A 12,009-nucleotide genomic window follows, 5' to 3' on the forward strand; every position below is an offset into this window, starting at 1 on the left:
CAGTCCCAGGCTACATCTAGGACGACCTGACTGGATTTCGGTGTCGGTGGCATTCTGATGGGGCCTAGCAGGGCCTCCCATGTCCCAGGGGTGGCGGACATACCTGCTCCTCCAGGGCCACGGTGATCCTAATTTTCAGCCTATGGTGATGGGGAGACTGGCGGGGCAGTGGGTACCGGTGTTGGTGGCACCAGGGAAGTGCAGGTGGGTACCGGCTGTGAGGGTACCTGAGGGTTGACTGGAGGTATCGATGGTGGGGATTCCAAGATGGCGGACTCCTCCTGGGCAGCCTGGTGTTGTCGCTCCTGCAGAGCCTGTTTTTCCTGTAATTGCCTGTGCAGCTCTTCTACTTCTTTCTCCAGCTGCGACAGGTTGAGGTCTGCTGAGGAGCTGGAGCCTGATTCCATGGAGCCGGGAGAAGCTGACATCTCTCCACCGCACTACACAGGCCTCCTGCTGCTTTCCATCATGGCCTCCTGGTACTGTGTCTTGTCTTCCGCTCTTTTTCCTGCCATGGTGCTTCTCTCCACCCCCTAGGGGCGGCGCCTTTTTCCTTTGCCGCCATACCAGGCTAAGATCCAGACCCCTCTCTGGGTCGGCCATGACGCAGTAGCATAGAAGTAGAGGTAGGGGAGGTTCATGTTGTTTCGCGTGTTAGGCACAGGGATGTAGCAGTGCTGAGTAGGTTGGCGCAGGAAGAAGGCAATGACACAGCTGAATACAGTTCCGGTACTTTACTCATGCTTCTGGCATAGACAGATGCCCTCTTCAGTGCCGTGTCCTCCAGGTCAGGGGCTCAGCCCACTCCCAGGCAGATGGAATACACCCATCCAGCACTCCCTTTCGAATGTGCCTTTTCTGAACGTCTCCTTTCTGAAGTACTTGTATTTATGAATTACACTCAAGTTCTTCTTTCTTGCTGTTACTTATAACTCCACTTGCATGATAGGCAGCTGTAGCCTGCTTCGGGGACTCGATACCATCATGTCCCGGCTCACACACGTTGCTGCTATGTCTTCGAGCCTTAGGTGGGAATAAAGTGGTCATAACTTCTATTCCAACGGTTTCTGCTGTAGGATCATTAGTATCACACACAGCCTCGGAGATCGGCGCCTGGCCTTTGGTGCATTATACTTAGGAAAAGGCTCTGCTCTAGCTCTGATCCCAGTTTTCTCTCCTCCTCACGTTCCATACTTTTTTATCTTTCTTCCGAACAACTGATCTTTCCTTTTTCTCTTTCCTGCCAGCAGCTCCGGCTCACTGGAGGCTGCTGCATCTATGTCCTTTCCCTCCTTCCCCCAGTGGAGGAACTCCACTAATTTCCTGTTGGCTTTCCGTTCTACTGTAAACTAAGCTCCACCCACCACCCAGCACCCTTCATGAACCCAAGCAGCTGCCATAAAGGGTGCTCTGCTGTTCTAAGGTGTCTGTGCTGGATGTAGGTGCTGGAGTCTGGTCACGAGTTACCATCTTACCTGAGGAGTGGGATACTACACCTCAGGAGGAGGTGCAGTACCTCTGTGGCGACAGAACCCTCAGGGGCACCATATATATATTCGAGTATTAGCCGACCTGAGTGAAAGCCAAGGCACCTAATTTTGCCATGGAAAACTGGGTAAGCTTATCAACTCGAGTAAAATAAGCCGGGTATGCATTGTCCCCTCATCCCTGTCCTGGTATGTGTGGCTCCCCCTGTTGTATGCATGGCCCCTCTGTCCTCCCCCTGCTGTATGCATGACTCCTCTGTCCTCCCCCTGCTGTATGCATGGTTCCTCTGTCCTCCCCCTGCTGTATGCATGGCTCCTCCGTCCTCCCCCTGTTGTATGCATGGCTCCTCCATCCTCACCCTGCTGTATGCATGGCTCCTCTGTCCTCCCCTTGTTGTATGCATGGTCCCTCTGTCCTCCCCCTGCTGTATGCATGGCTCCTCTGTCCTCCCCCTGCTGTATGCATGGCTCCTTCGTCCTCCCCCTGCTGTATGCATGGCTCATCCGTTTTCCCCTGCTGTATGCATGGCTCCTCCGTCCTCCCCCTGCTCTATGCATGGCTCCTCCGTCCTCCACCTGCTGTATGCGTGGCTCCTCCGTCCTCCCCCTGTTGCATGCATGGCTCCTCCATCCTCCCCCTGCTGTATGCATGGCTCCTCCATCCTCCCCCTGTTGTATGCATGGCCCCTCTGTCCTCCCCCTGCTGTATGCATGACTCCTCTGTCCTCCCCCTGCTGTATGCATGGCTCCTCCGTCCTCCCCCTGCTGTATGCATGGCTCCTCTGTCCTCCCCCTGCTGTATGCATGGCTCCTCTGTCCTCCCCCTGTTTTATGCATGGCTCCTCTTTCCTCCCCCTGCTGTATGCATGGCTCCTCCGTCCTCCCCCTGTTGTATGTATGGCTCTTCCGTCCTCCACCTGTTGTCTGCATGGCTCAGCACGGCTCTCCCCATCCTCCCCGTCATACTCACCCCCTCCTGGCGTGGTCTCTGCATTTCCCTGCTTCTCCATTGTCCAGGCGAGGCAACTTCTTCCTTTGTTCAGCGGTCACGTGGTACCGCTCATTAAAGTATTGAATATGTGCTCCACGCCTATGGGAGTGGAGATGCATGCATATTCATTACTTTAATGAGCGGTACCACATGACCGCTGAACACAGCACAAGAGAGAGATGCAGGGAGGACTTGCATCAATCGCGCGAGAAGTGGGAGAGTATGATGTGACAGCCGCCGGCTCCTGCCGCTCCCTCTCCCCCTCCCCCGCTGACCCCCTGAGACAATGACTTGTGTATAAGCCGAGAGGGGCACTTTCAGCCTTAAAAAATTGGGCTGAAAATCTCAGCTTATATTCGAGTATATACAGTACTCCCCTCCCATCAGGAGGAGGTGCAGTACCTCTGTGGCGACAGAACCCTCAGGGGCACCACATATATATTCGAGAATTAGCCGACCTGAGTGAAAGCCAAGGCACCTAATTTTGCCATGGAAAACTGGGTAAGCTTATCAACTCGAGTAAAATAAGCCGGGTATGCATTGTCCCCTCATCCCTGTCCTGGTATGTGTGGCTCCCCCTGTTGTATGCATGGCTTCTCCCTTCTCCCCCTGTTGTATGCATGGCTCCTCCATCCTCCCCCTGCTGTATACATGGCTCCTCCATCCTCTCCCTGTTGTATGTATGGCTCCTCCGTCCTCCCCTGCTGTATGCATGGCTCCTCCGTCCTCCCCCTGTTGTATGCATGGCTCCTCCATCCTCACCCTGCTGTATGCATGGCTCCTCCATCCTCCCCTTGTTGTATGCATGGTCCCTCTGTCCTCCCCCTGCTGTATGCATGGCTCCTCTGTCCTCCCCTGCTGTATGCATGGCTCCTCTGTCCTCCCCCTGCTGTATGCATGGCTCTTTCGTCCTCCCCCTGCTGTATGCATGGCTCCTCCGTCCTCCCCCTGCTGTATGCATGGCTCCTCCATCCTCCCCCTGCTCTATGCATGGTTCCTCTGTCCTTCCCCTGCTGTATGCATGGCTCCTCCGTCCTACCCATGTTGCATGCATGGCTCCTCCATCCTCACCCTGCTGTATGCATGGCTCCTCTGTCCTCCCCCTGTTGTATGCATGGCCCCTCTGTCCTCCCCTGCTGTATGCATGACTCCTCTGTCCTCCCCCTGCTGTATGCATGGTTCCTCCATCCTCCCCCTGCTGTATGCATGGCTCCTCCGTCCTCCCCCTGTTGTATGCATGGCTCCTCCATCCTCACCCTGCTGTATGCATGGCTCCTCCATCCTCCCCTTGTTGTATGCATGGTCCCTCTGTCCTCCCCCTGCTGTATGCATGGCTCCTCTGTCCTCCCCCTGCTGTATGCATGGCTCCTTCGTCCTCCCCCTGCTGTATGCATGGCTCATCCGTTTTCCCCTGCTGTATGCATGGCTCCTCCGTCCTCCCCCTGCTCTATGCATGGCTCCTCCGTCCTCCACCTGCTGTTTGCATGGCTCCTCCGTCCTCCCCCTGTTGCATGCATGGCTCCTCCATCCTCCCCCTGCTGTATGCATGGCTCCTCCATCCTCCCCCTGTTGTATGCATGGCCCCTCTGTCCTCCCCCTGCTGTATGCATGACTCCTCTGTCCTCCCCCTGCTGTATGCATGGCTCCTCCGTCCTCCCCCTGCTGTATGCATGGCTCCTATGTCCTCCCCCTGCTGTATGCATGGCTCCTCTGTCCTCCCCCTGTTTTATGCATGGCTCCTCTGTCCTCCCCCTGCTGTATGCATGGCTCCTCCGTCCTCCCCCTGTTGTATGTATGGCTCTTCCGTCCTCCACCTGTTGTCTGCATGGCTCAGCACGGCTCCCCCCATCCTCCCCGTCATACTCACCCCCTCCTGGCGTGGTCTCTGCACTTCCCTGCTTCTCCATTGTCCAGGCGAGGCAACTTCTTCCTTTGTTCAGCGGTCACGTGGTACCGCTCATTAAAGTATTGAATATGTGCTCCACGCCTATGGGAGTGGAGATGCATGCATATTCATTACTTTATTTAGCAGTACCACATGACCGCTGAACACAGCACAAGAGAGAGATGCAGGGAGGACTTGCATCAATCGCGCGAGAAGTGGGAGAGTATAATGTGACAGCCGCCGGCTCCTGCCGCTCCCTCTCCCCCTCCCCCGCTGACCCCCTGGGACAATGACTTGTGTATAAGCCGAGAGGGGCACTTTCAGCCTTAAAAAATTGGGCTGAAAATCTCAGCTTATATTCGAGTATATACAGTACTCCCCTCCCATCAGGAGGAGGTGCAGTACCTCTGTGGCGACAGAACCCTCAGGGGCACCACATATATATTCGAGAATTAGCCGACCTGAGTGAAAGCCAAGGCACCTAATTTTGCCATGGAAAACTGGGTAAGCTTATCAACTCGAGTAAAATAAGCCGGGTATGCATTGTCCCCTCATCCCTGTCCTGGTATGTGTGGCTCCCCCTGTTGTATGCATGGCTCCTCCCTTCTCCCCCTGTTGTATGCATGGCTCCTCCATCCTCCCCCTGCTGTATACATGGCTCCTCCATCCTCTCCCTGTTCTATGTATGGCTCCTCCGTCCTCCCCTGCTGTATGCATGGCTCCTCCGTCCTCCCCCTGTTGTATGCATGGCTCCTCCATCCTCACCCTGCTGTATGCATGGCTCCTCCATCCTCCCCTTGTTGTATGCATGGTCCCTCTGTCCTCCCCCTGCTGTATGCATGATGCATGGCTCCTCTGTCCTCCCCCTGCTGTATGCATGGCTCTTTCGTCCTCCCCTGCTGTATGCATGGCTCCTCCATCCTCCCCCTGCTGTATGCATGGCTCCTCCATCCTCCCCCTGCTCTGTGCATGGTTCCTCTGTCCTTCCCCTGCTGTATGCATGGCTCCTCCGTCCTACCCATGTTGCATGCATGGCTCCTCCATCCTCACCCTGCTGTATGCATGGCTCCTCTGTTCTCCCCCTGTTGTATGCATGGCCCCTCTGTCCTCCCCCTGCTGTATGCATGACTCCTCTGTCCTCTCCCTGCTGTATGCATGACTCCTCCGTCCTCCCCCTGCTGTATGCATGGCTCCTCCGTCCTCCCCCTGTTGTATGCATGGCTCCTCCATCCTCACCCTGCTGTATGCATGGCTCCTCCGTCCTCCCCTTTTGTAATCATGGTCCCTCTGTCCTCCCCCTGCTGTATGCATGGCTCCTCTGTCCTCCCCCTGCTGTATGCATGGCTCCTTCGTCCTCCCCCTGCTGTATGCATGGCTCATCCGTTTTCCCCTGCTGTATGCATGGCTCCTCCGTCCTCCCCCTGCTCTATGCATGGCTCCTCCGTCCTCCACCTGCTGTATGCATGGCTCCTCCGTCCTCCCCCTTTTGCATGCATGGCTCCTCCATCCTCCCCCTGCTGTATGCATGGCTCCTCCATCCTCCCCCTGTTGTATGCATGGCCCCTCTGTCCTCCCCCTGCTGTATGCATGACTCCTCTGTCCTCCCCCTGCTGTATGCATGGCTCCTCCGTCCTCCCCCTGCTGTATGCATGGCTCCTCTGTCCTCCCCTGCTGTATGCATGGCTCCTCTGTCCTCCCCCTGTTTTATGCATGGCTCCTCCGTCCTCCCCCTGCTGTATGCATGGCTCCTCCGTCCTCCCCCTGTTGTATGTATGGCTCTTCCATCCTCCACCTGTTGTCTGCATGGCTCAGCACGGCTCCCCCCATCCTCCCCGTCATACTCACCCCCTCCTGGCGTGGTCTCTGCACTTCCCTGCTTCTCCATTGTCCAGGCGAGGCAACTTCTTCCTTTGTTCAGCGGTCACGTGGTACAGCTCATTAAAGTATTGAATATGTGCTCCACGCCTATGGGAGTGGAGATGCGTGCATATTCATTACTTTAATGAGCGGTACCACATGACCGCTGAACACAGCACAAGAGAGAGATGCAGGGAGGACTTGCATCAATCGCGCGAGAAGTGGGAGAGTATGATGTGACAGCAGCCGGCTCCTGCCGCTCCCTCTCCCCCGCTGACCCCCTGGGACAATGACTTGTGTATAAGCCGAGAGGGGCACTTTCAGCCTTAAAAAATTGGGCTGAAAATCTCAGCTTTTATTCGAGTATATACAGTACTCCCCTCCCATACTGGCACTGCTCCTGTGCTCACAAGACATTCTTATGTTACATGTCTGCAGTCGCTGATTGTCTACAGTTGTAGAGTGGATGTTTGGGCATTGGCGTAATTAACAAGGGTTTGCCCAGTAGTAGACCCTGTCTTAAAAAGTTATATTGCAACACTGAGATATTTCAGATAGATTTATAAAAAGAAAAATTCTGGACTATCCACACTGCTTCTAGATAGAGTTGAGCGACTTTAGTCGGATCGGGTTTCATGAAACAAAATTCGTTTCAGATGAAACTGGTCCGACTAGGGCAAAAAAAGTTGGAGTTTCATCCGAAACCCGACCTCAATGCAAGTCAATGGGAAATAAAAGTCCATCCGCGCAATGCCGACTTTTATTCCCCATTGACTTGCATTGGGGTCGGGATTCAGACGAAACTCCGACTTTTTTTGCCATAGTTGGACCAGTTTCATCTGAAACGAATTTTGTTTCATGAAACCCGATCCGACTAAAGTCGCTCAACTCTACTTCTAGACCATCAGATGGCACAAATATATTGCCGGTATTTTCTATAGTCTCTTAAATGTATATATTTAGACTTCATTTACTCTAAATGACAGAACTGCAACACGCAAGTTCAAAATGTCAATACCTTAACTAAAAAAACATGTTTTTCATCAGGATTGCTACAGTCCTTTAAGGGAAAATTTTGCTCAAAAAACGAAGCCAGTGAAAGCAAGCATCATGTGTTTTACCTTCAGGGCTAGATCCTACCTGTTAATGGCGTTATCTCACAGGTAGTGGTGGAAGGACTCAGAAGCACAGCTGAATGGTTTTCACGCCATGCCTGTAAATTAGACCACAACATTAGCATACATACCCCAAGGGCCCACTGCTTCGTATAATACAAGGCAGCTTGATGTTTTCTACTATTTTTCCTTTCTTTCAACAATGACAAACAGCTTAATCAATCCTAAATGCAAAATCTATAAATGAAGAAAGCTTACCAGGTCACCTCTGTAGGTCGGACAGTTTTTAAACTTACTTGCCTTGTTTTTAACTCCAAGTACACTATGGGATAATGGGATTGTAATCAGACCCAAATCAAAAAGAGGATTAATGAAACTGAAAAAACACCGTATATAAAGATCTATACAGATCATCAGAATTAGAGCTTTTACAGCTGTCATTTATGGACCTAATTTATGATGCTGCATAAAATCCTTAACAATCACGACAACTTTTGAGTAATAGTAAAGGCCCAAAATAGCTTAGTATTAGAAATTTACTGCTGTCAGTTAAACATCTTATTGCAAACCCAGTAAACACTTCTTGCCGGACAAACAGAATGCAAGGCCAAAATATTAATATATATATATTAGGGATCATGAAAACGACTGTAAAAATCAGACGAGTGCTATCCGTCGTTTTGACAGGTAGCACTCATCCTCATGTTATTCTATAAGTGCTTACAGAGGTCTGATTTATTCCATGTACAGAGTCTGTAAGGTCGGAGTCACACTACCGTAGAATACAGCTGAGTGTTATGTGATAAAACATCACATAGCACTCGGCCCTATATTCATCTATGGGGCAGATCGCATCTGCTATTATTTTCTCATGCCAAATCGGCACACGAGAACAATCGCACAATGCTGCAATTGACACCTAGACTCGGCCGAGTCTCGGCTCACTTGCACCCATATAAGTTTATGGGTTCGAGTGACACAACGCACATCACTCAGATATCTTCCGAGTGCAGTGCAATATACGCCAACATGGAGGAGATGGAGAAATTAGTTTCTCCGCCTCCTCCGCAGCTGTGCAATCATCCTCTCTTTGCGAGAGGCTCTGAGCACAGTAGCATGACACTCGGCTCACGCTCACAGCACAGCAGGAGCCGAGGGTCATTAGCATATCACATCTGATGCCCTCGCATCGGGTGCCATATGCTAGTCTGACCCCGGCCTAAGAGCAAAAATCGCAGCATGAACAAGTTGCAACCGATTTTTATCGGATAACACTCTGCCATTCATATGTGTAGGTCCGTCAAAAAAATCATCAATGATAAGATCCGATTTTCACTGACTGATACTGGACAAGATGGAGACTTTTTTTTTAGAAACTTCCACATTCAAGAACATCGGATCACACTTCGATCAAACTCTGGTCAAAATGTCATTAGCACAATTGGCCCAATTTTATTGAATGAGAGAAAATTGAACATGTAACTCTAGACTAAAAGGAACTGTTATATATTGCTTATGCCTAGTTTAGGACCTGATGGGTAGGTGCATCTAAAAGAGATTCAAAGAACATGAAAGAAAGTTTTCCTTCAGAACTTGAACTAGCAATAACAGATTGAAAATTGGTTTACGTGTACATTGGCTGTAGTACAGTGTCCATTTTAGGACATGGAAAAATATTCAGAATTGAGAGTCCTCAGTGGTTGATACCTTTTAATGGCTAACTGAAAAGATGGTAGCAAATTGAAAACTCTCAATTCTGAATATTTTTCCATCTACTGGCTAACATGGTACAAAGATATACATCTTTCCTGTATCATTTTAGGACATGGTATCAGAATCAGGTATCAGACAGAGTATTTCTGATTTTTTACTTTGATATAGTATTTCTGATTTTTTATTTTGATATATGATCATGTCCTAAAATGGACACTGTATTCAGAATTGAGAGTCCTCAGTGGTTGATACCTAATGGACACTGTATGCATGGCTGGTGAAGGAGAATATGGCTTCAATGTGCTAAACTGCACTAGTTAGGTAGATAGTTTTAAGGGTACACAGCTGGAGGTGGGGTCACACTAACGCACCCATCATAGATGACATAGGAGAGATCAAACAGATCCCACCGCTGCCACCAGTTCTCTTGTGAACCCAACTCTGCTGCTGACAATCATCAGGACAATTATGCAATGTTCTGATGAGTGATGGATGGGGCCGAATCTGCTTCCAATATTAGGCTGATTATTGGGGAACTAACTGAGAGAGTATTGTATATAAACCTCCGATTTCAACACATGGCGTACATGTATATACTCCAGTGCGGTCAATGCCAGCTCTGCAATAATAAATAGAACCACTAGCTGCCACCACAAATTGTTTATACAGGCTGACTGGACACCTATTACAGGAAATGTATGGCTTCAGGGGTACGGTTTACAGAGCAAGAGGAACAGAGCTAATAAATTTTATATTTAATCCAGAGAGATAGGCAGTGTTTATAAAAAATATAAAAGATGATAAAGAATGGGAACAAAATAATACAACATGTACAATTTCATAAAATAAAAAGGAATAATGAAAAAAATGCTAAACCTGGTCACAGAAATGGCTCAGAGCTTAGCATAGGGAAGCAGTCCTGATTTGAAAAATGAGCACTAACACAGTGAATTATTTCTTCCCAGAATGACAAAGACCTAAAGCCAAGTTCTGAGTTATGCCCACACAGCTCCCCTTGATGACCTCATGTGTGGGCTGTTTGTGGGATGTTCTCAGTCCTTCAGGATTTTATGAGATCTCCAACTTACAGGATATCTTCACCTCTGAAGGTCCCAGGCATTAGATATTGACATCATATTCTCTATTGTGATCTTACCTTTACATATAGACCACATATGACCAGGTTTGCATCATGTATCAGACTGATATTAAATTGGAGGAGTTATAGTAGATAACAGTGATGTGAGTGAATTTGTTCGTCCCTTCACTATGATGCTGAAAATCTATATCCCATAAATATTGTATTGATACAAAAACACCAATATTCCTTCTTGACCATCATCACTGGCTGCTCTGCAATCTGTGCTTTATGAAATTAAGCCTTGTGCCTGAGAAAACCTAGTTCACGAGATTGAATTGTCAGCTCTTCTCCCTTCTCTGGAGTTGTCTCTATAGATTTTTATTTTCCTCTATAAAATAGATAGATAGAAATAGGATAGATAGATAGCAGAATCTAAGCTATAGATTTTTTTCTAAGAAGTTTAGCATTTTCTAAAACAAATCCTATGAATACTGTTAAAGTCCTTAAGGAAGTGTGGATTTTTAATTATTTGTGCTTTTGTTCTTTTCTTCCCCTTGTTTCAAAGGCTCTATTTTTTATTTTTTACCCCCATAGCCTTGGGAATTTTTTGCAAGATGAGTTATTAATTTTGCCATATGTAATGGAACACATGAAAATAATTTAAAGTGGCAATAAGTTGTCCAGTTTTTTGTATTAATTTAGTTTTGAAAAAAAAAATTACAATAAAAAAATAGCTTATGTCTCCATTTGCTGAGACCTATTTTCCAGCCATGGAATTGGTGAGAGCTTGGTTTTGGGCCCTGAGCTGATTATTTTATTGAAATCATTTTTGGAATAAATATGAAATCTTGATTTTTGTCAATTTTTGGGGGGAGATGGAGCAAAAAAAGTCAATTCTGGCATTTTTATTTTTTCCTCTTTTGTGTGTTTAATGTATGGATAAATATTTTTTTATTTTGATGCATAGGACTTTTTGGATACAAGAATACCAAATATGTTTATTTTTAATTTTCAAATTTTTTTTATTTATTTTTGAAGAATGAACAGGTGGATGATTTAAACTCTTTTTATACTTTATTTTATTTATATTTTTTTCAACTTTTTTTTAATGCTAACTATACTTTTTAATCCCAGTAGGGAGCATAGTATTGCAATAAATAGAGACTGAGCACAGGAGGACCAAGATTGCAGTTACCGAGGCCTTCAGCAGGCCTTTGGCTGCCATGGCAACCCTTTGGTTTCCTGTGACTGCGACACTTAAATGATACTGTTAAAGATAGACAAAAGCATTTACAATGGCTAAAATGCACTGATTACAGCAAGCTCTGATCACTGTAGTTACAGTCAGATGCCAGCTGTTTTACTGTTCTATGAAACAGGCTCATCTCCTGAGCCGACTTCATCCTTTTCTAGCGACTTATGAAAAAAAGTATATCATAGGTCATGAAAGGGGTTGACTATTACTTTTATGTTGATGACCTACACTCAAGATGACCTAAACATTAATATGAGATGCAACACCTGGTACCCCCCACTGATCAGCATCGTTTCGTCAACAGTATAGTGGCCACAGGGGGGTACTGTAGTTCATTTCCCATTCATTCAAATAGGCCGACATGGAGAACCTTAGTGCGTCCACTATACATTTGACAGAGCTGTGTTGTGCAACTCCGCAACTGATCACATCGGCCACAGCCACAATCAAGAACAGCTTATCGACCGATCTGATATTGATGGCCTATCCTAAGGAAAGTTTAAAAATATTAAGTAGTGGAAAACCACTTTAAGGAGATAAAAATACAAATGCTAACAGTGTGAGGCTATGTGCCCATGTAGCGTTTTATTCCGGACACTAAAAACCGGACTCCTTCCCAGAAATC

Source organism: Dendrobates tinctorius, unplaced genomic scaffold (assembly GCF_039654945.1).
Source record: "Dendrobates tinctorius isolate UK_male_01 unplaced genomic scaffold, ASM3965494v1 ptg000007l, whole genome shotgun sequence".
NCBI lineage: Eukaryota > Metazoa > Chordata > Amphibia > Anura > Dendrobatidae > Dendrobates > Dendrobates tinctorius.